This window comes from Schistocerca nitens, chromosome 11 (assembly GCF_023898315.1).
Source record: "Schistocerca nitens isolate TAMUIC-IGC-003100 chromosome 11, iqSchNite1.1, whole genome shotgun sequence".
Lineage (NCBI taxonomy): Eukaryota > Metazoa > Arthropoda > Insecta > Orthoptera > Acrididae > Schistocerca > Schistocerca nitens.
In genome coordinates this window covers 116,530,519-116,552,833 of record NC_064624.1, presented here as the reverse complement: position 1 = coordinate 116,552,833, position 22,315 = coordinate 116,530,519, and the positions used below count along the sequence as shown (strand labels likewise).

Below are 22,315 nucleotides of genomic sequence, written 5' to 3'. Positions count from 1 at the left end.
GTTGCGAATGGTCCTCGCCGATACCCCAGGAGCAACAGTGTCCCTAATTTGCTGGGAAGTGGCGGTGCGGTCCCCTACGGCACTGCGTAGGATCCTACGGTCTTGGCGTGCATCCGTGCGTCGCTGCGGTCCGGTCCCAGGTCGACGGGCACGTGCACCTTCCGCCGACCACTGGCGACAACATCGATGTACTGTGGAGACCTCACGCCCCACGTGTTGAGCAATTCGGCGGTACGTCCACCCGGCCTCCCGCATGCCCACTATACGCCCTCGCTCAAAGTCCGTCAACTGCACATACGGTTCACGTCCACGCTGTCGCGGCATGCTACCAGTGTTAAAGACTGCGATGGAGCTCCGTATGCCACGGCAAACTGGCTGACACTGACGGCGGCGGTGCACAAATGCTGCGCAGCTAGCGCCATTCGACGGCCAACACCTCGGTTCCTGGTGTGTCCGCTGGGCCGTGCGTGTGATCATTGCTTGTACAGCCCTCTCGCAGTGTCCGGAGCAAGTATGGTGGGTCTGACACACCGGTGTCAATGTGTTCTTTTTTCCATTTCCAGGCGTGTACTTTGGGCTCAGCTCACTGAATATGAAAGACAATACTGCTCCTTCCAGCAACATGGGACTACACGCCCCATGTCTAAGATATCCTTGGAATGAATCCATAGTGTCTTCACTTCAGGCCACAAGTGGCCCATCGGGACCATCCGACCGCCGTGTCGTCCTCACGTGAGGATGCGGATAGGAGGGGCGTGTGGTCAGCACACCGCTCTCCCGGTCGTTACGATGGTTTTCTTTGACCGGAGCCGCTACTATTCGGTCGAGTAGCTCCTCAGTTGGCATCACGAGGCTGAGTGCACCCCGAAAAATGGCAACAGCGCACGGCGGCCTGGATGGTCACCCATCCAAGTGCCGGCCACGCCCGACAGCGCTTAACTTCGGTGATCTCACGGGAACCAGTGTATCCACTGCGGCAAGGCCATTGCCGATCAGATCTAACAACATGTGATTTTTCCCTGGGGGGACACTTGAAGAGCAAGGTCCAGGAAACAAACGCACACACAACACAGTAGTTGAAAGACAACATCAGCCGTGAAGTGGCCGCCATCGATATCCGAACTTTAAGCCGGGTGTGTCTGAACATGCTTAGATGTGCACAACTGTGTATCAATTTTGTAGCGGGTCACATTCAACATCTTCCGTACATGTATTTTTCACTGTAGTTTCCACTTTAAATAAATGGTAAGTCCATTTCAGCTCTCCTTTTCTGTAATTTCACTGAATTTCAAAAATGGTTCAAATGGCTCTGAGCACTATGGGACTTAACATCTATGGTCATCAGTCCCCTAGAACTTAGAACTACTTAAACCTAACCTAAGGACATCACACAACACCCAGCCATCACGAGGCAGAGAAAATCCCTGACCCCGCCGGGAATCGAACCGGGGAACCCGGGCGTGTGAAGCGAGAACGCTACCGCACGACCACGAGATGCGGGCACTGCATTTCCTTTGTACTTAACATGGGCTACTTTTATCTGCATCTGCAGCATGATTTTATCCTGACGTTTTCACGGACCCGAACTGGACGCACAGAAATTTCTTTCACGTTTTCTGACATTTTCAGTTTTTTAATCAATGAGCGCTTTATGTTTTTATTCTGAATGTTAGAAGCTTGTCTTAAGGTGCGTCCACACTACTCGTGTGGCTCGTGTACTTGTGAGACTTGCGAGCCTTACGAGTAATGTGGACGGAGGTGGGTTCCGAGGACTCGCCGCAAAACAGGCTCGCGAGCTGCCCGCGCTTATGGCTTGTCTGGCTCCGGCTGTTGTCGGTACGTCAGAGGGATGCGCGGCGAGCTGCGCGAGTGGTGTGGACGGCACATAATGAAGACAATATTCATATTGACAATTACATTGCCAGTTCTCTTTTTCTTTACTCAACTTGTTGACAAGCCTATATTTTGTTCTACCCTGATTGGGAGACCTCACTGGACGTGAGGCCATTTTCGAGGATTGCCTACGGCTGTGTGTCTGAGCAGGACTTTGAGGTTTGTTTTCACTGCGGTTCTAATAATTGTACCATAGAGGCCTATATCGGCCCTGTCGAAAATCGTAATACCTGTGAGCACACCTTATCCCATTAGGCATAAATACAAACTCCCTATACGCTTCCCTAAATTGTCCGACAAGTTGTTGCAAATTAGGTTTAAAGAACCACAACTCCTCTAACACAATTACAGCAGCTGAGTAGTTGATTTTGTTTCCATAAAACGTTATTGCTAATTCGTCGATGCGCTGCTGACTGGTAGGAACAAGGAAGGCGAGGAGTAGGTCGTCTGGGTAGTTTCTTATATGGTCCCAGTTGCCATAAAAAAATTCCAACGCAGACATTAGCTGTAAAAGATATTTGAGGATCAAGGTGCTTTAGAAAAAGTTATAATTGCGTGCAGTAATAAATTGGGTCCTTTTAGTCTTAGACCTGAGAGATCGTATAAAATAAAATCTAAAAAAAAATTGAAGCGTGAGATTCCATCTCGACAGAACTCCGAGTGGATGTGGCAAAATAAAAAAAAAGACCAGTTTATTAGCCACTTACAGGAGAGTCCGCCAGAAGGAAAATGAGACTGGGAAGGCAGCTCTGGGGTTGAGGAAATGAACACTCCAAAGTGTGTCAAATGAGTATACGACTGGTGATGAAGCCTTAATATCCCGTCTTAACGTTGTGCACGCGGATTGTCATATTATTCATTGTTTATCTATGAAGGAGGAGGTGGCGTCGGACGCGTCGGATGTGGAGACCCCGGAGGAAATTACACTCCTGGAAATGGAAAAAAGAACGCATTGACACCGGTGTGTCAGACCCACCATACTTGCTCCGGACACTGCGAGAGGGCTGTACAAGCAATGATCACACGCACGGCACAGCGGACACACCAGGAACCGCGGTGTTGGCCGTCGAATGGCGCTAGCTGCGCAGCATTTGTGCACCGCCGCCGTCAGTGTCAGCCAGTTTGCCGTGGCATACGGAGCTCCATCGCAGTCTTTAACACTGGTAGCATGCCGCGACAGCGTGGACGTGAACCGTATGTGCAGTTGACGGACTTTGAGCGAGGGCGTATAGTGGGCATGCGGGAGGCCGGGTGGACGTACCGCCGAATTGCTCAACACGTGGGGCGTGAGGTCTCCACAGTACATCGATGTTGTCGCCAGTGGTCGGCGGAAGGTGCACGTGCCCGTCGACCTGGGACCGGACCGCAGCGACGCACGGATGCACGCCAAGACCGTAGGATCCTACGCAGTGCCGTAGGGGACCGCACCGCCACTTCCCAGCAAATTAGGGACACTGTTGCTCCTGGGGTATCGGCGAGGACCATTCGCAACTGTCTCCATGAAGCTGGGCCACGGTCCCGCACACCGTTAGGCCGTCTTCCGCTCACGCCCCAACATCGTGCAGCCCGCCTCCAGTGGTGTCGCGACAGGCGTGAATGGAGGGACGAATGGAGACGTGTCGTCTTCAGCGATGAGAGTCGCTTCTGCCTTGGTGCCAATGATGGGCGTATGCGTGTTTGGCGCCGTGCAGGTGAGCGCCACAATCAGGACTGCATACGACCGAGGCACACAGGGCCAACACCCGGCATCATGGTGTGGGGAGCGATCTCCTGCACTGGCCGTACACCACAGGTGATCGTCGAGGGGACACTGAATAGTGCACGGTACATCCAAACCGTCATCGAACCCATCGTTCTACCATTCCTAGACCGGCAAGGGAACTTGCTGTTCCAACAGGACAATGCACGTCCGCATGTATCCCGTGCCACCCAACGTGCTCTAGAAGGTGTAAGTCAACTACCCTGGCCAGCAAGATCTCCGGATCTGTCCCCCATTGAGCATGTTTGGGACTGGATGAAGCGTCGTCTCACGCGGTCTGCACGTCCAGCACGAACGCTGGTCCCACTGAGGCGCCTGGTGGAAATGGCATGGCAAGCCGTTCCACAGGACTACATCCAGCATCCCTACGATCGTCTCCATGGGAGAATAGCAGCCTGCATTGCTGCGAAAGGTGGATATACACTGTACTAGTGCCGACATTGTGCATGCTCTGTTGCCTGTGTCTATGTGCCTGTGGTTCTGTGAATGTGATCATGTGATGTATCTGACCCCAGGAATGTGTCAATAAAGTTTCCCCTTCCTGGGACAATGAATTCACGGTGTTCTTATTTCAATTTCCAGGAATGTATATGCGTCTCGTCGGATGAGGACGATGGGCAGGGTTCGCCGTGCACGACCGAGGCGTTGGATACGCCGACGGACGATTCTAACTAGGCCATATTTTGGACGAATGTGCAAATGGCGAACAGAATACACACAGTCCGATGGCGTTCGTTTTGAATATGGAAAAATGGGCGCGACCGAGAAATATGATGAAAATGCTACAAACGTTAGTACTTTAAGACACTATGACATAACCGATGAGTTTAAGTTTTTTGCTAATAAGTATGATTCTGTAATAATTAATGAAATAATAACATATGTATATAGAATTAATGTGAGAGTTGAACGTTTGACATTAGATGATAGAGCCAATAAAAAGATATTTGAGGATCAAGGTGCTTTAGAAAAAGTTAGAATTGCGTGCAGTAATAAATTGGGTCCTTTTAGTCTTAGACCTGAGAGATCGTCTGGTGTACCATGGCGTAAATATAGTAGAAGAAATCGATTTAAGTTTGTTACCTATTCAAAACCAGAAACTAGTGCAGATATAAGTAAAGTAAAATCATGGACAGATTTAGAGACACAATGTAAAGCAAAACAAGTTGTTTCAAGGCATTAATCCGTTTTATATTGGATTGGAAATAGCTGGTGATGAACCTCACCGCACTCGTACAGTTTGGTCTAGGTATTATTCTTTTTCTGTGTTGTGGTCATCGGTTTTTCTTTTAAAATGGAGTAGACCGACAATTTTGCCATTAAATTCTTAAATATTTATGAAAAATATCCTGTGTCGTGGGATACAACAAACTCGCAGTATAAAATAAAATCTAAAAAAAATTGAAGCGTGAGATTCCATCTCGACAGAACTCCGAGTGGATGTAGCCAAATTAAAAAAAAAAAAAAAAAAAAAAGACCAGTTTATTAGCCACTTACAGGAGAGTCCGCCAGAAGAAAAATGAGACTGGGAAGGCTGGCTCTGGGGTTGAGGAAATGAACACTCCAAAGTGGTTCACTTTCAAAGCATTTCAATTTCTGCACTGTAAATATCATCTGCGGAAGACAGTCAACACAGATCTAAGTGAGAAATGTGTATTTTTGGAAATGTATAAAAAACCATTAACGAACTTAATGGGGTACTGTGCCTTTTGGTTTCTGCTTCCACAGCTACTTAATTGGTTCTCTTTCTCAACTTACATTTCGGTCCCTGCTCATTTGTTATTTTTAAATTTTTTGGTGTTATTCCCTTCTATACAATTAATCATATCATAACTTATCTTAAGATATGAAACTTCCTGGCAAATTATAACTGTGTGCCCGACCAATATTCGAACTCGGGACCTTTGCATTTTGCGAGCAATATATTAAGATATTTTTTCATTTTTATTTTAGCTTACTGCCATTTCTATTAGGAATATACCTAATAACTGCCTATAGCTATCAAAATTAAAAATTTTAAAAAGTTGTAATTGTGATAAAATTATAGGGTTTATGGCAAAATGAGCTCTGAACGTCACAGAGGGGAAAGGAGGAAATGGCCTAACAGGACTGGAATACATACTGAGGCAACATTGGGTACTCAGCTAGCAATAAATAAATAATAATAAATAACATTTCCTAGCACAGCATATTTAAGCACATGTACATTTATGTATTTTATTTGTATAATATGTTAGTTGAAGAAATAAAAATAATAAAATAGGAATTAATGAAGGTAAAACTTCATGTACACTACTGGCCATTAAAATTGCTACACCACGAAGATTACGTGCTACAGACGCCAAATTTAACCGACAGGAAGAAGATGCTGTGATATGCAAATGATTAGCTTTTCAAAGCATTCACACAAGGTTGGCGCCGGTGGCGACACCTACAACGTGCTGACATGAGGAAAGTTCCCAACCGATTTCTCACACACAAACAGCAGTTGACCGGCGTTGCCTGGGGAAACGTTGTTGTGATGCCTCTTGTAAGGAGGAGAAATGTGTACCATCACGTTTCCGACTTTGATAAAGGTCGGATTGTAGCCCATAGCGATTGCGATTGATCGTATCGCGACACTGCTGCTCGCGTTGGTCGAGATCCAATGACTGTTAGCAGAATATGGAATCGGTGGCTTCAGGAGGGGTGTGTATTCGTCATCGCCATACAGGCGTATCACCCGGCGTGATCGTATGGGGTGCAATTCGTTACATGCCTCGGTCACCTCTTGTTCGCATTGACGGCACTTTGAACAGTGCACGTTACATTTCAGATGTGTTACGACTCGTGGCTCTACCCTTAATTCGATCCCTGCTAAACCCTACATTTTAGCTGGATAATGCACGACCGCACGTTGCAGGTCCTGTACGGGCCTTCCTGGATACAGAAAATGTTCGACTGCTGCCCTGGCCAGCACATTCTCCAGATCTCTCACCAACTGAAAACATCTGGTCAATGGTGGCCAATCAACTGGCTCGTCACAATACGCCAGTCACTACTCTTGATGAACTGTGGTATCGTGTTGAAGCTGCATGGGCAGCTGTACCCGTACACGCCATCGAAGCTCTGCTTGACTCAATGCCCAGGCGTATCAAGGCCGTTATTACGGCCAGAGGTGGTTGTTCTGGGTACTGATTTCTCGGGATCTATGCACCCAAATTGCGTGAAAATGTAATCACATGTCAGTTCTAGTAAAATATATTTGTCCAATGAATACCCGTGTATCATCTGCATTTCTTCTTGGTGTAGCAGTTTTAATGGCCAGTAGTGTATATAGGTAGTTGAAATGTGTGCAATCAGGGAGTCACTAGTATGTACGTAGCAAGTAGCTGAAAAAAATTCTTTAACAAGTTATAGGTGGCAATCTTCCCTCTTCGGAAATGAAATAAGCAGCGAATTCGTCTCTGATGTCTTGGTCAGTATGCGTTGAACGTCATGGAATGTTCGCTAATCGTGTAAACGTTGTAGCTGGAGTGATCTCATTTCTCCAAGTTCCTGGCTTTAAATGCCCGTTCTCCTCATGATCCACTGCTCCTACAGGGGTTTAAATTTGTCTGGAAGCAGAACTTTTTCGCAAGAAATTATGGAGGTATATGCAAGTCATAATAACAGTTTGGGCTTTCTCAGGCGGCAGTAATATAGGCTTTCTTACTACCCGGAATACAAAAGAAAGTATTCCGAATGCATTTTCCAGAGTTCGCCGTGCTCTTGAAAGTCTGTGGTTAAAAATTCTTTCCGTTGACCTCTGAGGTTGTTGTCCACTATAGTACTTCATGGTATGATTGTTGACGGGAAACGCGCCGTCTGCGACAACAACATAGAGTACTTTTTTCCGTCTACCTGGGAGAGTAAGATCGTCTGGAAAAACGGTGCTACCTTTACTCATATTCTTAAAAAAAGATGTATTTCGAAAAACACCACCGTCTGAAATTCGACCTTGCCAGCGCCATGCACTCCGTCTTCAGGCCACAAGTGGCCCATCGGGACCATCCGACCGTCGTGTCATCCTCAGACGAGGATGCGAATAGTGGGGCGTGGGGTCAGCACGCTGCTTTCCCAGTCGTTATCATGGTTTTCTTTGAGCAGAGCCGCTACTGTTCAGTCGAGTAGCTCCTCAATTGGCATCATGAGGCTGAGTGCACCTCAAAAAAATGGCAACAGCGCATGGCGGCCTGGATGGTCACCCATCCAAGTGCCAGCCATGCCCGACAGCCCTTAACTTCAGTGATCTAACAGGAACCGGTTTATCCACTACGGCAAGGTCGTTGCCTGCCAGCCTACATCAGCATACAAAAAACAATAGTCAGCATCCAATAGACCAAAACGAACAATACTGTAAAGCGTCTCTTAACTGAAAAAATCGATTCCAGAATTAACTGGGCTTTGGACTGCACAATGCTTGCCATCCATTGCACTGAGGCAATGAAGAAAGTTCCATTTTCTCTCATATTCCTCTGCTGCAATCAACCACTCTTGTTGTGTCTGTGGCATCTGCAAAAAAGTAAATAGAAACTAATAACTCCTAATAATATAAATAATTAATAGCATTCACAATAAAGGACATTCTACACTCATGCTCATAAATTAAGGATAATGCTGATACATGGTGAAACAACGCTCTGGTGGGCGGAGGAGGAGGAGATTAGTGTTTAACGTCCCGTCGACAACGAGGTCATTAGAGACGGAGCGCAAGCTCGGGCGAGGGAATGATGGGGAAGGAAATCGGCCGTGCCCTTTCAAAGGAACCATCCCGGCATTTGCCTGAAGCGATTTAGGGAAATCACGGAAAACCTAAATCAGGATGGCCGGAAACGGGATTGAACCGTCGTCCTCCCGAATGCGAGTCCAGTGTGCTAACCACTGCGCCACCTCGCTCGGTGCTCTGGTGGGCGGTTTGCAGGTTTAAATCACCTGGGAGCATGGCCATGTGGTGCATTTGACCTTTAAGAAGTAGATGTATGTTGGAAGTTGCTTTGCATCTGCTCATGGGCGTGAACATGTTGAGATGAAGGAATCGGTAAAAGCGACGTGCAACTGTAGTCGCTGTTGTTAATCCGTGGACCGTAGAACGTTCGCTATGTACTCTCCATAGGCGTCAAACTCGTCTCTTGTTTTAGATAAAGCAGTTTGTAGTGCTCTGTATGCCTCTACTATACGAGGATCTTTGGCCTTTTTTCTCTAATTTTTTCTATGTGAAGTAAACACTTTCGTGCGTTTGCTTTGTGTGGGTGGTAGTTTGTTGCCTTGCGTTGTTTGATGATCGACATGTTGACTACTAATTTCTTCGCAGTGCTCGCTGTACATTTGTTCGTATTCATGCGTGCAACCCTCTGTTCTTCCAAGTCCTCCTTAAATTCCTCCTAAAACAAAGCGACGACAATAGATTGATATAAAGAATAACAAAGCAAATAAAATAAAAAACTAGATGGGGGAGTAGGGGATATACGATAATAATCGTAAAAAATTGGGAACAATGTAACGTTGATGAACGAAATGCAGAATATTCGTTATAATGATTACTTACTAATGATTACGCAATATTATTGATTTTATTATTAATGTTCATAATTATTACACTCATGCTCATAAATTAAGGATAATTGCAGAATGTGGTGCCTCACAACGTGGCACTACACAAAACTGGCGCTAATAGCATAGCCACATAGGGAACACACACGACACAGATCTGTAAGTTCACTGTATTGGTGATAAATTGAGAAAACCGTCTCGAAACACATGTGCTACAAAACGCCACTGTTTCCTGCGCATGTACCCCGACATCAATATGGGATATGATCACCGTGCACACGTACACAGGCCACACAACGGGTTGTCATACTCTGGATCAGGTGGTGGAGCAGATGCTGGGGTATAGCCTCCCCTTCTTGCACCAGTGCCTGCCGGAGCTCCTGAAGTCTCCTATGGGTCTGAAGACCTGCAGCGATACGTCGACCGAGAGCATCCCAGACGTGCTCGATGGTGTCTAGCTCTGGAGAACAGGCAGGCCACTTCATTCGCCTGATATCTTCTGTTTCAAGGTACTCCTCCACGATGGCGGCTCGGTGGGGCTGTGCGTTATCATCCATCACGAGAAAGGTGGGACCCACTGCACCCCTGAAAAGGTGGACATACTGGTGCAAAATGTCCCGATACACCTGACCTGTTACAGTTCCTCTCTCAAAGACATGCAGGGGTGTACGTGGACCAATCAGAATCGCACCCATCAAACCATGACCTCCATACAGGTCCCTTTCAAGGACATTAAGGGGTTGGTATCTGGTTCCTGATTCACGCCATATGAAAAACCGGCCAGAATCACTGCTCAGACTATACCTGGACTCGTCTGTGAACATAACCTGGGACCACTGTTCCAATGACCATGTACTGTGTTCTTGACACCAGGCCTTACGGGCTCTCCCGTGACCAGGGGTCAGTGGAATGCACCTTGCAGGTCTCCGAGTGAATAAATCGTGTCTGTTCAGTCGTCTGTAGACTGTGTGTCTGGAGACAACTGTTCCAGTGGCTGCAGTAAGGTCCCGAGCGAGGCTACCTGCAGTACTCCGTGGCCGTCTGCGGGCACTGATGGTGAGATATCGGTCTTCTTTCGGTGTTGTACACTGTGAACGTCCAGTACTGTAGCGCCTGGACACGTTTCCTGTCTGCTGGAATCGTTGCCATAATCTTGAGATCACACTTTGTGGCACACGGAGGGCCCGTGCTACGACCTGCTGTGTTTGACCAGCCTCCAGTCGCTCTAGTGTTCTATGCCTCATAACGTCATCAATATGTGTTCTCTGAGCCATTTTCGACACACAGTAACCATTAGCACGTCTGAAAACGTCTGCTCACTTACTTGCTGCACCGTACTCTGACATGCACCAACACACCTCTGCGTATGTGGACTGCTGCCAGCGCCACCGTGCAAAATGTCTTGAGATGTATGTTTTCAACATCCATCAAATCACTCCCACTATATCTTTCTCTGAATCTGAAAACTGTGGTCATCCACCACCTGCGTTTTCTTGGCGCATCACAAGGAATCTGGCAATTGCTATAACCACTTCGTCCATTTCTAAATTGGGAAACTGGCACTGGTTACGACTGCTAGTACGGTGCGGATCCTCACGAGCCAAAATCTGGTAAGCAACTGGAGTAGTGTCGACGAAGGTAGAAGCAGCACGAGCGCATGTCTGACAAGTTTATCAAAACTAGACATGGTTGTCTCACTGGGTACTCCGCGATCGTTCATTAAATAAAATATGGCGTTTCAGTCTTCGATCGCTATTCTTTATTTTCAATTACCGGTTTCGGGCTAGCTGCCCATCTTCAGATCTGTTAAACAATGTTAAAAATGTAATTAATAAGAGGGATACAGTTAGTGATAAAAAATATCTTAGTTTACAAAAAGAAATTTTGGAACGTATTAAATGCCAACATACCTTATGTTGTAGTTACAGAGTAACTTGTCCGTACAGAACACAAAGTTCACTGTCATAAGTAAAGTAATTTCAAGCTGTTAAAACATTATATCGCAGTATTTAAGAGTAACCTGACTGGTAACAGTAAAAAGTGCCTTCTACCTATAACAATTGTGCATCTGTTATTTCGCGGTATATATTAATGGCGAATATTCTTTTTAATAAAACAATTTTTAAGGTAATAACATATGAATAATCTTTTTGAGTGGACCATGAAACGAAGGACAAACAGGGCGGAATTTTGAAATTCGATACAGGGAACATTGCAGTCATAGCAATCGAACAGCATTTGGAACACATGTAAAAGAGAGTAGACATGAAGTGAGTAATATAAATGAACAAATGGAGGTGCTACATAAAGCTCCAAAAAGTCTCTATCTCAACGTGCTCGAAGAGATTGAAATATACGCACATCAAAGAAAAACCCCAGGCCTACTACTTAATGAGCAAAGTGATCTTATGCACAGGAATTATTATGAGATTTTTAAAGACCTGTTTTAGGCTTACTCTTGAATGCAACAGCACGCCCCAGTGAGAGACAGCTACAGCGGAGCGGCCCTCAGCGCACTGGCGGCGAGGTGAATTGGGCGCGGCGAAAGACAACTCGGCGTGGCGTTGTATACGTTCTGACGTAGGGGAAATCCACTCCACCACCAATCAAAAACAAAGAAGAGCAAACGCACATTTTCGGAAGAATATCTACATTTTAATTTTAAATTAATGGAAAAATTTTTCGTTTCATGGTCCACTCAAAAAGATTATTCATATGTTATTACCTTAAAAATTGTTTTATTAAAAAGAATATTCGCCATTAATATATACGGCGAAATAACAGATGCACAATTGTTATAGGCAGAAGGCACTTTTTACTGTTACCAGTCAGGTTACTCTTAAATACTGCGATATAATGTTTTAACAGCTTGAAATTACTTTACTTATGACAGTGAACTTTGTGTTCTGTACGGACAAGTTACTCTGTAACTACAACATATGGTATGTTGGCATTTAATACGTTCCAAAATTTCTTTTTGTAAACTAAGATATTTTTTATCACTAACTGTTTTGTGGCGGCGTTCGTAGCGACAAACAATTCGCTGTAGAAACGGCTTACGAAGTCACCGCCACACTTTTAATAGCGGGCCGACCGGTCCGCTGGAACAGTGAACAGAAAAATGAAAACCCAAACACTCTGATTAAATAAAAGTCGGTACTTATCTTTATTAACGAAGATACAGGAACACAGTAGTGAACTCCGTGTCTACAGAAATCTGTCTAGTTCGAGTCGGAGCGGCTAGGTCAGCGTCGGCTGACGACAAACAACAAATCTGCTGCGATCAACACACAACTGACTAGCAAGTACACAATTCGGTGGCGAGTATACAACTGAGCGGCGAATACAGAACTGTCCTAGCGCTCGCGACTCCAGCGCTTAAGAAGCCAGAAGCCAGCGGTGGCGCGCGCAGACTTGCGGCGATTTCCTGTCTCGCTGGCGCTGCTTATGCGGACGGCGTCCGGACTTTGAGGCTGCCAACCTTTTGGCAGCGGGCTCGGGTGGCATTACTGGCTAGGATATAACAAACTGTATCCCTCTTATTAATTACATTTTTAACATTGTTTAACAGATCTGAAGATGGGCAGCTAGCCCGAAACCGGTAATTGAAAATAAAGAATAGCGATCGAAGACTGAAACGCCATATTTTATCTGACAAGTTTGACAAGTCTCCTGACAGACGAGTGCGACGAGCTCAAGTTTGATGAGCACCAGTAGTGTGGACGCACCTTTGTAGCTAAATAAAGATATGGTTTGTACCTAATTTAAATGTATCTTTGGAACACGCAGTATTAAGTTTATACAGGGTGTTTCAAAAATGACCGGTATATTTGAAACGGCAATAAAAACTAAACGAGCAGCGATAGAAATAAACCGTTTCTTGCAATATGCTTGGGACAACAGTACATTTTCAGGCAGACAAACTTTCGAAATTACAGTAGTTACAAGTTTCAACAACAGATGGCGCTGCGGTCTGGGAAACTCTATAGTACGATATTTTCCACATATCCACCATGCGTAGCAATAATATGGCGTAGTCTCTGAATGAAATCACCCGAAACCTTTGACAACGTGTCTGGCGGAATGGCTTCACATGCAGATGAGATGTACTGCTTCAGCTGTTCAATTGTTTCTGGATTCTGGCGGTACACCTGGTCTTTCACGTGTCCCCACAGAAAGAAGTCACAGGGGTTCATGTCTGGCGAATAGGGAGGCCAATCAACGCCGCCTCCTGTATGTTTCGGATAGCCCAAAGCAATCACACGATCATCGAAATATTCATTCAGGAAATTAAAGACGTCGGCCGTGCGATGTGGCCGGGCACCGTCTTGCATAAACCACGAGGTGTTCGCAGTGTCGTCTAAGGCAGTTTGTACCGCCACAAATTCACGAAGAATGTCCAGATAGCGTGATGCAGTAATCGTTTCGGATCTGAAAAATGGGCCATTGATTCCTTTGGAGGAAATGGCGGCCCAGACCAGTACTTTTTGAGGATGCAGGGGCGATGGGACTGCAACATGGGGCTTTTCGGTTGCCCATGTGCGCCAGTTCTGTTTATTGACGAAGCCGTCCAGGTAAAAATAAGCTTCGTCAGTAAACCAAATGCTGCCCACATGCATATCGCCGTCATCAATCCTGTGCACTATATCGTTAGCGAATGTCTCTCGTGCAGCAATGGTAGCGGCGCTGAGGGGTTGCCGCGTTTGAATTTTGTACGGATAGAGGTGTAAACTCTGGCGCACGAGGCGATACGTGGACGTTGGCGTCATTTGGACCGCAGCTGCAACACGGCGAACGGAAACCTGAGGCCGCTGTCGGATCACCTGCTGCACTAGCTGCGCGTTGCCCTCTGTGGTTGCCGTACGCGGTCGCCCTACCTTTCCAGCACGTTCATCCGTCACGTTCCCAGTCCGTTGAAATTTTTCAAACAGATCCTTTATTGTATCGCTTTTCGGTCCTTTGGTTACATTAAACCTCCGTTGAAAACTTCGTCTTGTTGCAACAACACTGTGTTCTAGGCGGTGGAATTCCAACACCAGAAAAATCCTCTGTTCTAAGGAATAAACCATGTTGTCTACAGCGCACTTGCATGTTGTGAATAGCACACGCTTACAGCAGAAAGACGACTACAGAATGGCGCACCCACAGACTGCGTTCTCTTCTATATCTTTCACATCACTTGCAGCGCCATCTGTTGTTGAAAATTGTAACTACTGTAATTTCGAAAGTTTGTCCGCCTGAAAATGTACTGTTGTCCCAAGCATATTGCAACAAACGGTGTATTTCTATCGCTGCTCGTTTAGTTTTTATTGCCGTTTCAAATATACCGGTCATTTTTGAAACACCCTGTAACTGAAGCAGCAACCAACCATAAGCATGGTTCAAAAAGATTTATTTGAAGTAAACCTGACCAGTTTCGGATTTCTTACAAATCCATCTTCAGATGGTTGTTACATGTCTTGTTATTTTCTTCCTGGGGCCTCGTTTTGTATTGGTTAAGGGTTTTTTGGAATGCTGTGTGAATCTGAGTTTTGAAGTCGCCCTGTGATTTTGTTATGGATTTTAAAATCAATACATTTGTGGACGTGCGCTGCATGAGTGCTGTTCAGTTCACTGGAAAACCACCACATTATTCTCTGTTTGATGGCAGGACACACGATAAACATTTGCACGAGTAACATAAACGATATTTTCGAAGATGTTCTCAAAAAATGTCAATTTTCGAGAGGGCAGTGGTATGTAGTATTTGTTACGTGCATTGAAACAGGGTGAATGGATAAATTATTTAACTTTTTTATTCAGGTGGGAAGAGAGTCGGTGGGGTAATGAGTTGATGGGGGGGGGGGGGAATTGGTTGCGTAAGATCAGGTGTGGACAACCATACGGCCGAGTTACAGTGTGTAAACTTTTAGATGGCAGACCTCTCCCTAGTTCTGAATCGGTAGAAGTCGGTAAACATCGGGAGGCTTCGGTAGGCACGCAGTTTCGACTCTTGTCAACATTACGTAGCTGACTGGTTGTACAAGGTAGCCATTGTCGTCTGCTTCATTATTGTTTTGCGCTGAACTGTTCTGCGTGTTTTTATTGTGCAGTTGTGCTAAACATTATCAAAATGAGTGAAGAGGCAGTTGCTGGCCCATCTCGGGAGTCGCCAACAACACCTACCAGTAGGCCTAAGGTTAGAAGGAAACCAGTACTACGTAGCCATGCTCGCAAAATTATATTGCGTGTGATTGAATGCTGCGAAAGGGAAAGGGAGCAGAAAAAATTTCTTCACACTATTTACAAATCTTCAGTGAGAGCTGCTACATACGCAGGACAAAGCATGCGTAGCATTGGAAGATTCAAACAGTTTTCCAAGAATCATCCTGGCGTATCACCACAAACGCCTGGCAAGAAAAGGTGAGTTTTTGTACGAAATATCTCTGATTATCGGTATTATCTGATTGAGCAGTGACAGTTCTGCCGTTCGCTGCCACGAATTTGCATGAATACTTACTTTCGACAATGGCGACCATTAAATAAAAACAGTGCTCAAATCACCAGAGTGCGTGAGATCAGCTAGGAAGGATATTAAAGCCACCCTTCTAACTATTGTATCAAAATAAGCACACGCAACCATAGCATTAAAGATAAATTTATCTTTTCCTATGCATCATTAAAATATCGTTTGTTGTAGTCAAATTGTATGTTATTAATTACCGGTAACAGTTCACTTTTTAAATTTTATTATTTATTGTTTATATCCCGTTCCATCTGCTTCCGTTTGTCAATATTTTGATTAAATTTTTTTCTGAGATATTGTTCGCGAGTAAGAATTTACCCCGTAGGTGTTTCAGAAAAAGAGAGTCGTTATCAGTTCTCGTATGATGCTGTTATGTAAAAAAAAAAAAAAACAAAAAAGTAGAAGCTAGTTGGTATATCTATTGGTTGTGTACGCTGGTAGCACTAATTTTTAATTAAAGGTGAGTGGGGATCGGTGAGGACTGTGCCCCTACGAAACGGGTTGCTGGCGAAACAATGTGAGGAGCGTTACCCTAGAGCCTAGACTGTATAACTCCGTTCCGATGGATACCGTGGAATTGGTCAAACTATGCTTTTTTTTAAAAAAATTAGGCTATTCGGACAGCATGAAAACTTGTTTTGTCAGAAAGCAAACGTACTGCAACGTATTTTATTCAGTGTGGCATTTATTTTGCTTATATACTGTATGTATGCCATTTGAAGTAATTTTGAAACCAAATCCCTAAATTTACCCCCAGGGTGTAATTCTGCTGTACTTTATTGTCATAATGGTGTTTAAACAGAAATATAGGAATGGTGTTCGTTTTTGGTGTTTGTAACTTATTCCCTGTAACCACCATGTAGTAGGGCTGTAGCTTTATTTACAGATATTTATAATTGTCTCGGAGCTTTTTGAATTTTCTTGATTAATTCGCTAGTTTCCATGTCGTGCAGCAGTATCCAGAACATGTCGATGGAGAGATTTCTGTCTATTAGACTTGGCCACTGTTTCTATGTTTCGACACAGTGTATCGATACGTGGAACTGTTTCAGTGTTTCGGAACGGCTGTGGTTCACTGTTTCGAAACAGTGGTGTTTCATTCCGCCCCTGTCTCGGATAACAGGACCAGATTCGATCTCGAGCCAGACACAGAAACTGTATCGTTGTTTCAAAATAAGGCTGTTTCAGTCCACCTGTGCTTGGAAGGGACTAATTGTATCGAAACAGTGATGTTTCATTCCGCTCTATGTAGGACAAGATTCGGGCCGGCACGGGTACTGAAACATAACACACCACTCCATGAAACACTTTCAAGAGTGTCGAAATCTTTTTGACAAGCAATAGCATGAAGCTTAAGATATCCGAAAATAAAGCTTCGCTTCTAGCTGACTGTCCTATTCCGAAATGGCGTAACATCTGCTTTATAAACACGAACCAAACAATAAAACAACGCATACTATTCACATTCAAAATAATAAATATGTGAAAATCATTCAGTTAAATTACACTTTTTTTATAACATGCGCTTCTCTATTCATGTACAGTAATCATATTAAGAAACACAAGTAAACCTACAACATTTTGAATAAAAACGGCGTAGAGTGACAGTTATTAGACACATACATAAATTTGATGTAGGTATAATTGCAAGCAATCTGTTTGACATATCACTTATACAGTTCCGTTTCAGCCACGCTCGCGAGTGGCCGCTGTTAACTGCTGCGCTGCACTTCAGTGTTTACATCTCTGTACTTGTGCTCCGCCGAGTGCCGTCCGTCCGTTAATCTCCGTGTTCGTTCCTGTTCCTTGTGATCTGATCGCTCTTTCTGGTCTTGCTGCTGCTACTTGGAATTTCGGTTGTTTAACCGAAATCGCTGGATTAACCATGGCTACAAACCTCAGAAAGAATACTCTGGTATTTGCTTTTGACAAGGAATCCCGTCCTGTTCAGCCGACATCCCTGGAAATAGATGACTGGATTACACAGGTAATTGGTCTAAATTCTGAAACCGTTCATACCTGGCAACTGGATCAGGAAAAATACTGTGTTTTTGTCAATCAGTGTTTCGACTGTTGATAAAGTGTTACGAAAGTGGGGCTATGAAGTAGATTTTGTGCATAGAAATGGTTATTAAAGTAAGGTTTCCATCTATAGAGCGGACATTCATTACAAAACCGTTCGTCTCTTGAATCTTCCCATTGAAATTGAAAATGATAAGATTAAGGAAGCTCTTTCAAACTACGGAGACGTTAAATCAATTGCAAATGAAAGATGGTCGCCTCGCTTTAAACTGCAGTGTTTTAACGGGGTCCGCTGTGTAGAGATGGACGTTAAGACGAATATTCCGTCTCACATAACTGTTTGTGGGTATAAGGCACAAATTGTTTATACAGGTCAGGAAGCTACATGTCATATATGTAACGAAACCGGCCACTTCAGACAGGAATGCCCGCGGCGAACTGTTGTTCTTAAAAGTAATTTGATACAGCGTCAGAAGCTTACCTTAAATGATCTGTTACCAAAGAATAGCCCGGAACAACTGGTTGCGGATGTTAACGCAGCGGGCCAAGCTGATGTCTCCCTTCACGATAACAGTCAATTTCCCCCGTTAACAACAAAAGGAAACCCTGCTGCCACTACTCGTGAAACTGAAACGCAACCGAAAAAACGACCTCTGGAGGTAACTGATAGTTGTTCAGAGGACGAGCTGTCTTGTCCCACTCCCTCACTTCGCAACCAAAAACAGTGCGATGAGGAGGCAGAGGAACCTGAAGGCAAAATGCGAATGGAAACTAATGAACAGAAAGATAATACACATACGGTACCAGAAAATGAAGAGGGTGTAAGCAGCATTAATTTGCAAGAAACATCAGGTGCAGTAGCCGATTGCAAAGATCAGAATCTATCTGTTAATAAACAGATTCAGGGAGAGGTTGCAAAACTGCAGTCTCCACTTGTTTCCCTCGATCAGAAAGTGAGTGAAATTAATAAAGAAAAAGGAAGTGGTGGCCAAACTGAAATCACGGTCAAGACCTCAGGGCAGGCGCCGGCAACCGAAATTGCGAAAGCGTCTGCTGCTGCTCCAGATAAGCCGCGAAGTAAAATACCGACACAACCAAATGAGAATGTAGTTCGTAACCAAGGGAAGGGAAAATCCGGTAGGGGCGAACCAAGCCCAAAGAATGTTCAGTCCGAAACGGTCGTACACGAATCACTGGAGGAAAAATCAGAAAGTTTACCAGGAAATCAGTCTGCTTGCGTTACAAGAGAAAACATTAGAAGCAGAAAAAAACGGGGCAGTAACTAATAAACTGACTGAAGTGTTATTCCATGTTCAGCCTTCCGAGAAAGCTGTTACAGCTTAACTGATCCCTGAACCACATGAAACTATATTAGTTCATCAAAACAACTACAAAGTGACAGCACAATGACGCAATCTTATTCTGTCACCACTATAAACATAAATAAAATCACGACCGGTTTGAAATTATCGGCCCTTAAGGAATTTTTGTACGAATCCGCGACTGATATTGCCCTGTTACAAGAAGTTCTAATTTCGGATTTGGTAATTCCCGGTTTTGTCAGTTACATAAATGTGTCTCTCGAAACAAGTGTTGGAACAGCTATTTTGGTGAGGGAAGGGATTGCAGTAAGCGAGGTGGAACGACTGGAATCCGGAAGAGGAATAGGACTAAATATCTATGATGTGACTATCGTCAACTTGTACGCCCCTTCAGGAAGTTCTCATCGAGCTGACAGGGCACGTTTCTTCAAAGATGACCTGATATACTCGTTAAGGAAATCGCCAAGACAGTTATTACTTGGAGGTGATTTTAATTGTGTTTTAAATCGAAAAGATCAGTTACCTAATTTTAATTTCTCAAGTGAACTAAAACAACTAGTTACTGGTTTAGAATTAAAGGATGTATGGGAAATCAAATACCCCTCCAGTGTTGAGTTCACTTATGTCACGGCAATATCACGCAGCAGGATTGATAGACTATATATTTCTAAAAATCTCGAAACTTCCGTGACAAAAGTAGAAACAATTCCTACGTACTTTTCAGACCATTCAAGTGTCTTAGCTTGCATAAATCTAACAAGACAGCCGGTTCGCCGGTTCAAGAATCAGTGGAATTTGAACACTTCCTTGTTAGTAAATCATGATTTAGAAGATCTGATTAAAGAAACATGGGCAATATGCCTGCGAGCTCGTAGTAGATATGCCACTGCTATTGACTGGTGGGTTAAAATGGCAAAGCCAAAGTTGAGGAAAGTTCTTATTCAAGACAGTGCCCAGAGCGCAAGGGAAATGAAATGCACTATAGAGTATTACTATTCCGTTTTGAGAGATCTATATGATCAAGTCTCAGCAGGTTCCTCACTTCGGATAGCAGACATCAAAAAAGTCAAAGCCAAGTTACTTAATATCAAGAGAAGTCAAATGGAAGGGTTGAAAATAAAATCGAAGGCAAATTCGGTGTCAGAAGATGAAACTACTTCCCTATATCATTTAGTGAAGCATACGAAAAACGGGAGAAGGACTTTTATTGATGAAATTCGAACAAAACACGGTACGATTCTCAGAACCCAGCAGGATATCATGGACGAGATTTATCGCTATTATTGCGCGCTATATTCTGTACATCAAAGTAGAGATGCTTCCTTGGAAGAATTCCTTGACATCCTAGCCCCACAGCTGACAGATGATGACAACGAAAATTTTCTCGAGGTTGTCACCGAAGAAGACGTGTATGAGACTCTGTGCGCCTCACCACCAAAAAAATCCCCAGGACCGGATGGTCTGCCAGCAGAGTTTTACATCCGTTGCTGGCCAATAGTAGGTGCAAAAATCACGGACATTGTAAATGAGGTTATTCAGGGGAAAATGATTCCGGCTGAGTTTAAGGAGAGTAAAATTGTTTTGGTACCAAAAAATAATGGAAACAAAGATTTAAATAATTTTCGTCCAATTTCACTGCTGAATTCTGATTATAAATTAATAGCTAGAATAATAAACAAGAGAATTTCATGCCTTACAGATAAAATTATTAGTCGACATCAGAACTGTGCACAAGGCAGAACCATTTTTCAAAATCTAGCGGAATTCAGGGATATCATTGCAATAACTTCTGTAACAAACATAAAGTGTGCTTTATTGTTTTTAGATTTTTATAAAGCGTTCGATGTAGTAAATCATGAATATCTTCAACAGACATTGAAGAAAATAGGTTTCAACGATAGGGTCATACAGTTGATTAAGAACATAGCAACTGGAATAAATGCTAAAATAGCGGTGAATTGTCAACAATCCAGGGCGATGCAAATACAACGAGGTGTTCCTCAAGGAAGTCCTCTGTCCATGTCGCTCTTCGCCATTTCGCTGGAACCTTTCCTCCGACATGTCCATGCTACATTAAAAGGCTTAACATTATCAGGAAATAAAACAGTTACAAGAGCCTATGCTGACGATATAGGGGTCATTATAAGGAATAATGACGAGGTAACCACGCTAGCAACGATGATTGATTCGTACTGTAGAGCATCTGGAGCCAATGCAAACGAAAAAAAAAGTAAGATGTTAAATCTCAGAGGTTTTGATAATATCAACGTCGAGTGGGCAAAAATAGTCCGACAACATAAAACACTTGGGATCACCCTGACAGCATGTCCTATGAAAATGACGGCTTTAAATTGGAAAGTTGCAGCAGATAAAGTGCAAGGAGCCATTGTAGAGAATTTAACTCGATATATGAACCAAGTTCAAAGAACACAGTATATCAACTCATGCATCCTTGCTAAGGCTTATTATACTGCCCAGCTGTTTCCAATACCGAGAATGATAGCGAGGAGAATAATGTCCAAAATCACCAACTTTTTGTGGAGAGGTGAAGTGTTCAGAGTACCTGCTAAAGTAGCCACTTTAGATCCTAAAAATGGTGGACTAGGATTAACTGATATAACGGATAAAGCCTCTGCTCTTTTTATCAAAAGGCAAGTTAATTTAATAAGAGACTCGCGAGAAAGCATAACCAGCCAACTTTTCGAGATCATTAAACCTCCAAGCCTGCTTCCCCCGATTGACGTGCAGAATATCAACAGTCGCTTACATCACGTGAGGATTTACTTTGTTGAGTTTAGTTATGTCAGTGTCGAACTCAGGCAGTCACGACACTTAACATCGAGAGCCATAATGCGGGAACGAAAGAAAAGCGAAGGAAGAAACAAAATAGAACGACAGTTTCCAAACATTGAGTGGACTGAGATTTGGAAAAACATTAGTTCTAATGTGCTCACGTCTAATATAAAAACGGCATGGTACAAGACAGTTAACAACATAGTTAGCACCAATGAAAGACTGCACGCAATCGGACTCTGTGAAACAAATTTATGTCAACAATGCCATCTAGTTGACACAGTAATTCACAGATATACTTGCAGTGGTCACATGAATAGTTGGAAGTGGGTCCGAGAGCAAATAGCTCTGATTACAAGAACATCCCCTGAGTATATATCGCTGTCATTGATACACAGGCCTGACGCACGCTATTTCCCAGAAGCAAAAAATAACGCTGTGCACTGGTTG

At 44.0% G+C, this 22,315-nt stretch overlaps 1 pseudogene; it reads right to left on the bottom strand.

Annotated features, from left to right (window-relative positions):
- Positions 1–872: 872 nt before the first annotated feature.
- LOC126214074 (5S ribosomal RNA) lies at positions 873–990 on the bottom strand (annotated as a pseudogene).
- Positions 991–22,315: the final 21,325 nt, after the last annotated feature.